The sequence below is a fragment of the Pungitius pungitius genome, chromosome 13, assembly GCF_949316345.1.
Source record: "Pungitius pungitius chromosome 13, fPunPun2.1, whole genome shotgun sequence".
NCBI lineage: Eukaryota > Metazoa > Chordata > Actinopteri > Perciformes > Gasterosteidae > Pungitius > Pungitius pungitius.
Genome location: NC_084912.1, coordinates 1803429 through 1818092, shown reverse-complemented (window position 1 = coordinate 1818092; position 14664 = coordinate 1803429).

Here is a 14664-nt window from a genome sequence, read left to right as displayed (position 1 = left end):
AAGAGACGACATCATCTCAGCGAGGACGGACATAATTTCCGCTGTAATGGAGAGATAACATTTCAAACTCACAGCTCCGAGAGGGGAGAGGCATCTATTTTTCATCCAGCGAGCAGTAAGTGGTGCACAGAAAAGAGACGGGACACACATTCATATTTCATCAGAGAGACACTTGGCAAAAACAACCGGTAAGTGGTGGAGGAAAAATCAAAAAAGGGGGGGGGGGGGGGGACAGAAAGAGAAAGGACGCGTATTCATATTTCATCAAACAGAGATGCACAGAGTTGATAAAAAAAAAAAAAAAAAACAGCTACAACTCTGGGGAACGTCAATAAATAGGCATGAGGGACACTTTTTGAGAAGCCCGGCGGGACACGCATCCATTTTTCATGGGAAAGAGGCGACCGAAATGGCCTCTAACAGGTGGGCAGAGATACAGACCCATCAAAGCCACTTATGAGGGAGGGGCAGAGGGGCAGCAGCGTGTCTAAGAGCTGATAACCGCCCCCCCCCCCCCCCCCCATGAATAAAGACACACACGCGGCCACATTTATAGGCAGCCATTAGACCGAAAGGCCGCTACTTTGTTGACATCCATTTGCTCCGAAAAAACCGTCCGCGGGGGAATGGGGGGGTGGAATGGGGGGGGGCGCTGTGACATCATCCATCGCAAACACCCGCCAGCCAATCAGCACTCGGAGCTCTTTTCGAAAGACGACTCGGCACTTTTTTTTTTTTTTTTGGGGTCCAATTGTACGCAAACGGGGGCCTCGACCCTCCTGCAGCGCTCAGCCCACCGCTTTGCATTCTGGGTAGTCGTTCACTTGAAACTAGGTGCCCCGCACAACTGAATAACGCTCAGTTCATTATTCAAAGGTGCGTGCGGTACCTTTCGAAACCTGTGACTCCAGAGGAATCGCTCTGTGAAGTAATTCATGAGAGCAGTTCAGAGCGCCGCCGCGACCATTTTAAAGATGGAAGACACGAGAAGTCGATGTAACGTAAACGAGTAAAACAGGAAGAGACCGAGAGACGTCTTTAAGCGTTTAGGACCAGCTCCAAATGTTAAAAGGACCTGAAATGTCCTTCTGCAGCACTGAAGCCAACACAACGGTACTTATGACACTTATCGGGAGCATCTCGCCACACACACACACACACACTCACACACACACACAGACACACACTAAGGAAACACACGCAGACACGCAACACTTCAAATCACCACGTATTAAACCCCACATTTTGTTTTTCTTCTAAAAAATACATGAAAATACACCCAGTCACACACGCACTCCTCCAGAGCTTGAGATTACCCTCCCCAGTGCATTGTGGGTACGGGGTTGACTAATCGTTGTGTCACCAGTAAACCATGCTGCATCTCTCTCCACTAATGTAATGGCTCAGCCTGTGTGTGTGTGTGTGTGTGTGTATTGTTACGCGGATTGAAAAAAAGCATCAACTCTCCTCATCGTCCAAATGTAATGTTTCTCCTTCTGTTGTGCAAGTGTGCGTGTCAGTGTTTGTTTATTTGTGTCTGCAGGTGTGTGTTGTCAATCCACATGTGTGTTTGTGTGTGTGTTTGTGTTATTGAGGGGAAATGAGGGCTCCTTATTTGGCCTGACATGGCAATGAGCCTCTGAGACGAGATGAGCCTTAATTATTGGGCTCCAGGCCAGTGTGTGTGTGTGTGTGTGTGTGTGTGTGTGTGTGTGGGTGTGTGTGTGCGCGTGTGTGTCTCTGCGCCCCTCAGACTAAAATGATCACAGTGCTGCACTCTCGACGCCGAGTGTGCTGACAACATAATTGCTTGGCCTGGCATTTCAATCCGCCACTGGAAGATTGCCGCGGCTCCGCTCGGCTCTCCGTCCCGCTAGCGCCGGCGCCGGTCGGCTAACGGGACGGAGAGAGCGCCGCCATGGCAACGGCCTCTCCGCCCCTTCTGCGGATGCTGAGATGAAATCCACATGGAAAGTTGCTGTAGTTTGGGTTTGTCTGACCGGAGAAGCCACAGCAGCTGTGCTCCACTTCAGTTTCTAACAAAACAAGTATATATTTATATATATATGCATATATATACAGTATATATATATAAAGTATTTCTATATATTAAAAGTTTCATCCACTGGTTCGGATGGAATAAACTGGTGAGACGTATGGCCGTGTGGCTGCACTCAGGTAAATGTGTAGAAAGTGAGTAGGTGGTGAGATGACAGTGTTGTTATGCCGAGGGGAGAGAGACTGGTTGACATGCCCTCAGCACTCTCTTCACACACACACACACACACACACACACACACACACACACACACACACACACACACACACACACACACACACTAAACCCTCAGAGACACCGAGCTGAGACGTGTTCAAACAGCAGCCCCGACCTTTCCGCGACCTCTATGGGACACGAGTGTCTTCACTTTCATTCCCAGAGACCTTAAATAAACAGCGTGTTCTCGGGGGGCCGTCCTCCAATCAGAGGGTTGTTGGTTTGATCCCAGACCCGGGTAACCCGCACGGTGATGAGTCCTTGGGCAAGGCACTTAACCCCAGCATCGCTCCTCTAGCTGTGACTACAGTGTGTGAATGTTAGTCACCGATGGGCAGGTGCCACTGTGTGTGGTAGGTCCTGTCATTAGTGTGTTAATGGGTGTGAATGGGTGAATGATGTCATGTAGTGTTAAAGCGCTTTGAGTGGTCAGAAGACTAGAAAAGCGCTGTACAAGTCCATTTTACCAAGTCTATTTAGTTTGAATGAAAAACATTTTTAATTCTCAGCTTTTCCTATTGTTATTCTTTCAGCAATTTTTAAATTAATTTCAGCTTTTATTATTTCTGTATTTTCAGCAATTTTTAAATTTATTTCAGATTTTCCAATTTCATTTGTTAATTCCTTCATTTCTGTACTTTAAGCAACTTTCTGAAATTAATTTCAACTTCATGCATTCTCAGCAGGAAATGCATTTTCCAGTTGGTGTTTGTTACTTTGTTATAAACCGACCTCCACCAGGGGGCTCCAAAGTCAAGAGTTTCTGTAAATGATGCTCTAAAAAATAATGTAAATGTTACCATGAGTGTAACTAAAGAGAATATATGACTCCATTCCGGAGGAGAGAGCAATGTGTGGACCAGGGGGTCGAGGAGGGGGGGGGAAGTGGGAACGCAGCCGAGCGTGTCCCGGCGCTCGGCTGTAAAACACGGCGTGAGAAGACTGATGTAAAATTCATCAGGTCTGTGTTTGCTCTCCATTATTGCGCAGCTGGAATTAGTCATGAATGCAGAGCGATCCGAGGCCCCGGGACGCGGGCGGCGGCCGCCGAAGCGTCTCTCGGGCGGCGCTGAACACCCCGGGTCCGTCCCGACACGTGTTTTGTTTGTTTCGCTCACCTGCAGCAGATGTTTACAGCGCGAAAACAAACGGCCGCTGGGTCGACCGCGCGCTCGGTGCCAACACAGCAGCTCGTGTTTGAACGGAAGCTCAATGATTCGAAACCGCACGGGGGGGGGGGGCTTTTTTCGCCGACTTGGCGTCGGTCCCTTCGTTCATAGGACAGCTAGTTAGCTTAGCATGAAGAGTCAAGTAGGGCGTCTGTAGAAAATGTAGCGCATACTGGTTACTGTCAAACAAAACAGTGGTGAATGTGATCTCCCAGTACACCTTCCATCACTGGGGACCCGTGTGCAGATTAGTTCTAACAACAAATGAAGAGTGAAGAGTTTTGGATGATTAGCGTTTGGTTGTGGGTACACATTCTATTTGTTTTCTTTCTTTCTCCTGTGAAACTTTCCACCTAATTTAATTAAAAGTTGTGAACTGGCTTTTGAGATATTGCACTTGTGGAAGAAAACAAAATAAAAAAACCAAACAATCCCTTTGGCAGAGCTACAGGTGCTAATTTGATAAAAACGCACACAACCACACAACAGCGTAATTAATTGTGCTCTCGATTCATATTGGACAGAATACGTAACCCCACAAACACAAGAAGGCACAACTTGAATCATAAGGCTCTGGACGACACCTTCTGTGTCTGTGTGTGTGTGTGTGTGTGTGTGTGTGTGTTGAAGCTTTTGTCAGCTCAGACTAATATCAACTCCCACATGAACTGTTAACGGCAGACCAAGGACAGCGTTCACGCACACAGACACACACAGGAAGTCACAAACACCGTCTCACAAACAACACAAAGCCGCTGCATGGTTGATCCACCGAGGGCAGTCTGGCGTTGATGAAGAGAGGGAGAGACAGAGGGAGACGGGGGAGGGAGAGATGGGGGGGGGGGACTCACGAGAGACGTGGGACAGAGACAGACAGGAGACAGGAGAAAGATTCTGATTATTGTTTGTCTGTTAGTTATAAAGTGGCTTTATTGTTGTTGTTTGAATGGCTAATGAAGCAAAGATTTATCTTTGAACAGCGAGACAACACTTGTTTCATCTTTATTTTATCACTATTATGACATCACTGGGGACGTTAGCCGGCTAGCTGCCCCGTGCATGTAGGTTCTCTTCCATCGCGCTCTCCGGATGGATGCCTCCTCCAGCTCGGCACACACACACACACATACACACACACACACACACAGACACACAAGTGGAGGGTCTTTGATGTTTGGGTCTCTTGTGGTCCGAGCCATCACAGTTTTTCATTTATTGGTTCCTCTGTGAAAGACTTCTTCCTCTCACACACCTCCAACACACACTCGGACATAAATGACTGTGTGTGTGTGTGTGTGTGTGTGTGTGTGCGTGCGAGCGTGGGCGGCCGTGTGAATTACAGTAGAACCGAGACGAGGAGACACTTTGAGACACTTTGACCTCCTCCGACACTCAACTCAAAGTTCAGCGATGATTTATTTCCTCTCCGACACCTTTGAACACACACATTGATGTTCCTTATTGCTCTTAAGCAGTGGAACTCAACAACTAAATGAAAGGGAAGCTCAAGTTCTGTGTATGGTAGCTAATTGTCTGCTTAAATATCAACATGCATAATAATTTAAAGATATTAGATTCAGTGACTATGATCACATTTACATACTATATACAGTGGCACATGCCACATGAAATGCCACAAATTAACTGGATATTGTAATCTGTGACGGAAATTTCTCACATTAACCACAACAACAACGCGTCATTTCACAGAAACAGTAGATTCGCTGAACCCAAGGCGCCCTGTGCAGCTGATTAGCGACACTCGCATTGTTCAAACCGAGCCAAAGCGAAATGGAGCCGTATGAGTATTTTGGTCTGTTTACAACAGGAAAATACAGTAATTTGCTGCTTCATTTAGCATCACCGCCACAGTTAGCTCATTTAAACACAAGCGGACACACACACACACGCACAAATCTGTCAGTGTGCGTGATTAAGCGGTTAACGATCATTTCATCCCGGTCAGGTGAGAGAAGCAGCACGATTAAGTCGTCTGAGTCTCTACGTCATGCTGAATCAGTCACAGCTCCCGGAAGGATGTGACGCTCCCCCCCCGACACACGCACACACACACGCACACACAACAAATATTTGAAGACGGCGTAAGGAAAAGCACATTTGAACCAGAGTCCTTGAGGGTCTTTTCTCTCTCCGGACCAGAGCTGTAGAGTGTGCAGCACTTCTGTCGGCCACCAGGGGGCCACCAGGGGGCCACCCCTCTGGTTGCGTAACAAAGTCTTCAGAAAGCGACTCAACTTTTCACTCATGTTACTTCCCTCGGTAAACAGCACGAGTTCATGGTTTCGGTCTCTGAGTCTTTTTCAGCGGTTGCGCTACTCCATGTCGACGTGGTCCCGACGCGGCTGTCACTACGGTGGGTGGACGTCCGGATGGACGCGCGCTACCTTGCACGGGGGCGTGTCGGCGGGTGTGAAGGCGAGAAAAGGGATGTACAAGTACAGTCCTTTGGCCCTTTGCTGGTTAAACATCTCAGTTAAATATAAATTGCTCCCGCTTCGACCAAAACAACAAACAGTTGAGTTCACAGAACAATGAGAAAGTTCATCCGTCTTTTCACAAAGTCGACAGATTGCACCAGAACTTCTGCGTTGCGTCGGATTCGGAACGCCAGCTGCACCGCCACGACGAGGATGAGGTAAGACGGACCGCCAGAACAATTTAGTGCCCCCACACCTGCACACACACACACCCACACACACACACACACACACCGATCCCTCAGAGACTTCCCAGGAAAGCTCAGGGTCAACCGCTGCCTACATCCTCACTAGAGCATGATGGGAAATGCGCAAAGCCCGGGAGAAAAGCTGGCAATCTGTCACCATTGGGGCGACTGCTGCTGGGTTGCCCCCCCCCCCCCATCCACCCCCCAGGAGAGAGCCCATCATTCCTGCGCTGTCTTCCAACCAAAGAAAGTTCAGCCTTGACGACCGCAGGAAGTGGAAGTGTGTTTCCACAGCGTCTGCATCACGGAGAGAGATTTTAATCAGGCACCTGCGACCCCCCCCCCCCCCAAACCCCCCCACACCCTCCCGATAACCCAAGCCTCAGTCACATCATCGCCACGGCGACGAGGGAGGCTTCTCGGTGCCGTTCGAGTTAATTCAAGCGCTATCTCTTCAGTGAACGGGGCAATTACCGACCTGCCAGGCTGAAGCATTTGAGTAAAAAAAAAAAACGCACACCTTAAATCCACAACCCAGACCTTTGCTCTGGTTAAAATGTTCTCTTCGCATCCCGCGGGCGCAGCAGTGGGTGGTGAAATGTTACAGTGGGCGTCTTTCATGACTTCACATACCTCACACCACCCGCATACATGTCTTCAGAATACAGGCACACAGGGGTTTGACCTCACGCGCACACCTGCACATTCGCCGAATATTAGAACTGGTAACTTCACCCAGTCAACTTTCTGAGAGTGAAACGTTACCCAAGTATCGCGGCGTTGGGTCGGACGAACGAATGCTGGCCTCTTCCTCGGTTCCCGGCGGTTTAGATCGCTGTGAGAAGAGCCGAGGGTCAGAACACGATGCCATGAGCTTCCCGCACTTTGTCCTTCTCGGTCTCAGCTCCGGGCGGGAAGACGTGAATCTTTAAGATCGAGGCCACGAATGTGTGATTCAACTCGCTCACGCGGAAAGGAGAGTACAGAAAGAGGAACTGTGGGTAAAAAGGAGAAGGCAAATGAATAAACTGTTTGAAATAAACAGCTAAATGCTGTTTATTCATCTGATGGCAGATGTTGATCTTTGTGCGCGGCTCCGTAACATCAACTACTAGAAGTTAATATCAAACGCCTGCATGCTGACATTTGCGAGAAACGCCCCCCCCCCCCCCCCCACCTTTTTAGGAGAAATGTCAACTCAGCCGACGGATTCTGGAGCCTGTGAAGCTGAAATTAAAAACGGAACCAGACGAACACGAATGAAGTCCTCTGAACTTACAACGAGACACAAGCCCGATGTCCAGCTGTCACATGTGAGGCTGGATCACAGACCGGTGGGGTAAAAATAAACCACCACATTGTGATTTCATTCGGCCTCTTCGGGTCCATCTGATAGTATTGATTTCGTGATCTCTTGAGTCGCGGTGATGGAGACATGGACGCGATGAAGACGCTGTTGGACATTTGGCGTTTGAATCCTTGTTTTTTTTGTCCCGGTTTTAAACTCGGCCAAAGAAGCAGCCCCGTTGGTCATGTTTGATGCCGCTCCCAATGCACAACCATCACTAGTGGGATTACCAGCCTATGACACACACACACACACACACACACAGAGGGTGTGAGACCAGAGGCTCTGGCAGCAGAAGACAAAACCAATGCCAGTGAAGCACTTTGAAATGAAAGAAAATACAGAGGGGGGGGGGGGGGGGGGGGGACAGAGACAAAAGGAAACTGTGAGTTGGATGGCAAACAACTAAAATCTGGAGTCAAACCCAGAACATCTTGAGAACATGGTGAGGTCCCCAGTGTGTCCAACACGCTTTGGTCTGTGTCCACGTGGAGACTAATTCAAAGTACGTGGACTCAGGCACCGCAGTGGTGGAGGGGCCGTGTGTGTGTGTGTGTGTGTGTGTTAGGATCGGGTAGCTTTTGGATGCTCGAGTTCAGACGTTGTTCAAAACGCAGAGGCATCCCCCAAAAAACTGATCAATAAAGCATCTATACTTCCTGAAAAAAGGAGATGTCTCAGATGATACGTCCGTTCTTGCCTTTCCTTTTACAATAAAAGCCCAACAACACAACGTCGTAGCTGACGGCCGTGATGCATCACTGCTGGTGTGGAAAAATAAAATAAAACAAATCACAACCAAGTATTTTCCTTCCTTTCACTTATGTTTTGTTTGAGGTGTTTTTGGGAAGTGATACTGCGTCTGTGAGGGGAACAAATACAAGTTGTATGAAGCTTGTTTGTGGTTTCAGGGAGAGCTGCGAGATGTTTGATGAACCTTGATGAAGGTGATCTCATCAGAGACACAAGTGTGAAAAGGAAAATGAGGTGGGGGGAGTCAGAGTGGAGCATCTCTGCTGCAGGCTCTGGGCTCTGCTAGGCCTCTGCTAGCATAGCACACCCGAACTGCTCTGTGGAGGTCAGCTGCATTGTGGGTAGTGTTGTTTTGAAAAGATGAAGAACAAGCAAACTCGTAATTGGGTGTATTTTTAATTATTTGCACCTTTAAGCGGTCTTATTTTCTTTCATCTCTTTTCAATCGCTTGATTTTCTTTCATTTCTCACATTCCTTCTCACACAGTCGAGAAAATCGATTAGAAAATGAGGCAGAAAAGGAATAATTTGGGCAACGTTTGGCAGGAGGAGGACGCAGGAACGGAGACCTTCAGACACACGGAGCGAGTTCATCAGCGAAGATCAGCTCATCTAAAAATGAGTCCCTTTGCGGTGTTCCCCCCCCGGTCAGTGCAGTCCTCCACACACACACACACACACACACACACACACACACTTGAATATTGTTATTTAATATTGATGGACGCAGAAACACTTTATGCAAGTGAAAGTGCACATGTTGCCAAAGTGCCTCAACAGCAAAGCATAAAATCCTACAACTAATTGGTTCTCGATGGGCCTCCCCCGACAGGCCCAAACAATAGAGGGGGGTGGGGGGGGGGGGTGGGGGGGGGGAGTGGGAGCTGAAGAAAAGGGTTCAGCTCGGAGAGGAGAAACATGACACGTTTCCACGAGCTTTTTCCCGGTCTTCTGAGCCCTTTCGGACGTCTTTTCTCCTTTCGACCTTTTCATTTCCACCAGCGGTTTTCTCCTCGACTCAAAGCGGACACGCAGGATGAAATTGACAGCCGGTGGAGGCCCGGCGGACGTCCCTCCGCCTCGCAGCCCTTCCACAGCGGACAGCCTGAGTGCCTCCGGGTGTCCTGCGTGGTCTCGTATTAACGTCACCTGAGGACCGCTGTGCCGTTTGTGTGTCGCGTTGTGATCCCGATGGTAATTTCATGTGGTGGCAGAGAGAAGAGAGAGAGAGAGAGAGAGAGGCCATGTTTAATCGTTGGTTCTCTTTTCTCTCACGTCACCTCTCCTCCAATCAGATCCCGTCGATCGAACCGTTTGGGCTTTTCTCATTTGGCGGGCTCTTCCTCAGCAGAAGGACTTTGATTACTTTTTATAAAGAGCACAATCCCAGGATCTAATTGGTCGTAAAGGAGCAAATATCCCCCAGAACTTGAAGTTTAACTATTACGAGTATTAAATCCCGCTCCATCCTCAATCTGAAACATCTGACACGTGTTGTTGGACAGCGTCATGCTCATCTCGGGGTTGTCCCACCGAACTTATGGACATTTGGATCCTCGTCCACACGCATGGAGGGAACAGGAAGTGGCTAAGAAGGAACTCTCTGATCACGTTGTGTTCCATAAACATTCCATATAACAATGACAATAGTGACACATTATTAGGGTTGGGTATCGTTTCAATTTGAGCGATTCCGATTCCGATACCGATTCCTTGTTTCGATTCCGGTTCCCAGCGATTCTCGATTCCGATTCTTTTAAGAGGCAGGGTCAAAAAAGTTTAAGTTTAAGATATTTTAAATGAGCTAGCTAACCAAGGGTCTTTCTGAAGGAAATAGTCTGACCTTCTCCATCAATATTAATTCTTTTTATTAACTTTACTATGAATTTCTAACAGGGCTGTTTTCAACTACAATATGAATATCAAACTATGAACTTGAATATTGTATAAACATTATAAATAACAGGGGTACACTTTCCTCCAGAGAGCTTTATTTTTTGAAACCTCACAAAAACACATTTACACGTGAGTGTATGATACTGCAGGTACTTAAACGTTACCTTGCTCCCACTGATGGACGAACCCTTGGAATCAGAGGAGGAGGCAGCGCGTCAAACACGGGGCACACGGGGGGGGGGGGCGCGCAACTCTCCCAACCTCAAATCAGGGACACTTTCGCTGACGGGGGGCTCCTGGCGGTCGACGCGGGGAGTGCTAGTACAACCTTTTTTTTTTCTTTGCAGCGCCAGCCTCACTGCTCATTTTAACAGATAGGACCGCTCCGCTCGGGCCACCCGGCACCCGCGCGCGCACTGGTCCGATGCGTCACAAATTTACAACAACCGGGAGTTTTTTGGTTTGTTTCGAAAAGTGTAACCACACTTTGGACCGCCGACGCACGCTATACATGTTCGATCGCGCTGTTACGCCAACACGCCGGTGGACGCTTCTTCGTTGGTGTTCAGCGGTTTCCATTTCCGGTCGGCGCCGGCGGACTGAGAATCGAAACTAGGAATCGAATTTTAAACTTTTGAACGATACCGGGTAAATCGCAAAGCTAGTTCCGATTCCAATCGATTCTCGATTCTCGATACCCAACCCTACACATTATAGTAAAGTTATTATAATAAGACACATTTACAGGTCTTACTGTTTTTTTAGACATGTTCTTTTTTTAATTTCCCTTTCCCACAAAGACCTTTGGTTGGATTTAATGTTTGTGTTCCCACAACAACGCGTGCAGTGGCATAAAGAAATGTTCAATAGAGTTATCTTTACTGTTTCAACATAAGCTCATTTCAAAACTGATATCAATGTTTTGCTTGTCTTTTTTGGTGTTTTCTCCTCTGCAAACGCATATCAGGGTCAATGTGGGCAAAGGAAGAAAAGTAATTATGGAGCCAAAGGAGGGGCGGCAACAATCAGAGAAACGGTGTAAATGTGATGAAAAAAAGCCACCGTTCTCTGAGATTTAAACGGCAAGATGCTGAAAAAACAACTTGTAATGCGGCGTAAACGCCTGTATTTAGTTCTGTCGTGCTCTCTTTGTTTCTCCAAAGCCTCCTCTGATGTGGAACAAGCAGAAGAGACCAACCGATGTCTTTACATTAAACCTTAAACCTTTTACACACCATGGTGCTAAAATGCCGCCCTGCTCTGTTTCTCCTGTGTCCCTACGTACAGCTTCCTATTTCCCCCCTCCCAAATTAACACTTCTGCCCCCCCACCCCGTTCTTGCCGTTTCTGCTACCTTTTCTCTATTCTGTTTTACCTTCCCCCTCCCCCCCAACCTCAGACCCCCCCATGCTGGTGTTTTTCATGGCTGAACCCCCTGCACCTCCCCTCCAAATGTCACTCCTCGGGTGGATGTGCGGGAAAAAACAAAGCAGACATGATTGTTTTCTCTCTGCGTGTGAGACCGCCTGCCTGCGTCTGAGTGTGTGTGTGTCTGTGTGTGTGTCACTGTCTGCCTCTTTTTGTGTCTTTGTGCGTCTGTGGGTGTGACCGACCTGGATGAGTGTGCGGTGCACTGTAAAAAAGAAAACGTAAAAAAAAAGGTCAAATGACTGGCAACCATAAGATTAAGGTCAAATAAGTTAATTAAAATTTCAATCAGGAATTTTCCTTAACAATGTTAGAGAGAAACACATTTATTTTATACAGATTTTCTCAGTATTATTTTTACGATCAAACACCTTCAATAAAGTGATATCACCAAAGGTTTTGCTGTAAAAAAAAATATTGTCCTGTAGTTGCCAGCCAATCACACCCACACCTACAGACAATTTAGTGTAGAGTGATCAATTTACTTACTACATGCACAGTGGTGGACTTTATTTTACGGGTTTTGTTTGGCTGCCGCCAGTCATTTGACAGTTCTTTTATACGATTTGAATGTAATTTAAGAAAACAGTGAAATAAAATAATTTTTTAAAAAAATGAGAAAAAACACTTCATTTGTCATTATTAGCATAACAATACTTAAATTTACAGTTGGACTGTTCATTTACAGATAATGGCTTCATTTTTACAGAGTTTTGCACACATTTTGCAAAAACAGAAGTTTTTTTCCGTAAAAAAGGATTGATTTTTACAGTGTGGTTGTGTGCAGCTTCCTGTGTGTGTAAGTGAGACTTCTCACCTGGTTTTGTAAGATGACAGCAGTTTGTGTGCGCGTGTGTGTCTGTGTGTGCATCTTGTATGTCAGGTTATTATTATGTTACCAATAACTGTTGCTGCTTCACACTGAGCCCAAAACTCTCTCGCATTACGTCTTCATCTATTTAATTTCCAGGGCCATTTTCTTCCTCTTTGTGTGCGTTTGTGTGTGTGCCCAACTGTGTGTATCCTTGAAAAAGGCTGGCTTGAGGTGTGTGATTGACTGCTCTCATGTTTTCTGGGAGGCATGCGTGCTGCAGGAGACGTATCCATACCAGCGCGTTTGTATGCAGAGTGAGTGTACGGTCGCTTGCCATTTTTATGTGCGTTTGTGTGATTTTGTGTGCGTTCGTGTGCGAGAACGAGTGTGTCGGCGGATGTTTGGCTGCCCGTGTGTGTGTTCGCGGTGTAAGTCACGACTCAAGCAGCTGCTGTCAAATTACAAAATCAGGCCTTTGTAGAAACTCCTCTGCACACGAGCCAGACGCGCGCGTGTGTGTGTGTGTGTGTGTGTGTGTGTGTGCGTGGAGCAGATTTACCTGTGAAGTGAGTGCCAGTGTCGCTGGCGGCCTAAACAACTAAAACCCTGCTAGATTTCACAGTGAAAGGCTCATTTTACGTCCATGACAGACACAGTTAAGGCGGATTGTTGCTCTCTGACTCTGACAGCCTGCACAGTGGAACATGCAGAATTAACACACATCAATACGCGAATAACTGCTCATTTAAAGGAGAACGAATGGGCCCGCGGTGACGGAGCACAAAGGGGTGCAGGTGGAGTTGAACGGAGCCGTTTGACAGGAATAGCTCGGTAAGTAAAGCTCGGTGGGATTCACCTCTCAGGTAGCTCCTCGTGTTCCCTGGAGAATCGCCCTATTTGTTCATTTAGTGATTTCCTCCTGTGAATCTCATTCAGCACCAACAGTAATTCACCTCGCAGTAAACCAAGAAGAAAAAAAAGGAAAAGCCCAAATGTTGACACTGAAAGCTACACGAGGGCAGATACTAACGCTGTATGTTACATCATCTCAACCATCTCCAAGACATCTATTCATCAACACATCTTTATTCTAACCCCTTTGGAACCACACACTTGTGATGAAGCTGTTGAAACATAATAATGAGGTACAAAAATCAGCTGCTCTTTGGCCACAGCGCTCTTTTTTTGCAACGCTCTAATCAATGGCGATGAGGAGAAATATGTCTGAAATGAAGGGTTCCGAGAATATCGTGGGTGTTGCCACGGAAACGCCGGGTTAAATTAGCACAAGAACGTGTGTACGAAGGTGATCACGGAAAATACATGAAATAAGAAGTGATGGACCTCCTCCGTTGTGTGTGGATAAAACAAGAAGGACTACTTAACGGAAAATGAGAATGTGAAAGCGGGGCGGTCGGGGTCGGAGTGGAGTGCGGCGCACACAGACCCTCCAGAGGGCCTCTGATTGAAGGACGATCCCGTAGATATGCTTGGTTGTCACGGAGACACCCGCTCTGAGCTGCACGGCGGCTCCTCGGAGACCCTCGGCTGGCGGTTCCATGCGAGGACTCCTGCGGTTGAGGTGCAGGTCCAACCGAACGCAAAGTATATATATATATAAAAGACGCATGTCGTTCAAAGGGAAAATATAATATCTGTGTGGTTCAGGCAGGCGCTGAGATGCTCACGGTGTGTGTGTGTGTGTGTGTGTGTGTGTGTGTGTGCCCTCCACCTGCTGTATTTCAGAGGAAAGGTGCCCCGGCTGTTAACCGCCCATGAATACAGATGAGCAGCTCGCTGTGATGTGGCTCGGGCTTCGTGACGAGGCCTCACAAAGAGCTAACTCACCACATAATGAGGGATCCTTATCGGCCGGGCGACAGACACACACACGTTAGAATGAAAGGCCGACACACAACCACACACACGCACACACACACTCTCTCTCCTCATGTTTAGCTGGAGGCCTCTGGAAACAAGGGGAGCAATTAAACCATTAAAGGATGCAGCACCCCCTTTATAATTTTTTGACTCCGTTAATCACATGGTGGCTCCTTAATGACTGCTAGCCACTTGTCATCTGTGTAACATGCAGTGACAGGTGAAACAAATCAATTACACAGCAGGGAGGCAGTGGGGACGGAGAGGAGAGGTCTTTGGTAGAGAAGCTCCAACGTGTCCTTACAGCAGCAAGATAAATGAATGATGAGCGTTTGCATGAAACAAACTGAAATGGACATTTTGAATCTACTTCTGTCATGAATGAAATACAATTTCCACCAATGATATGAATTA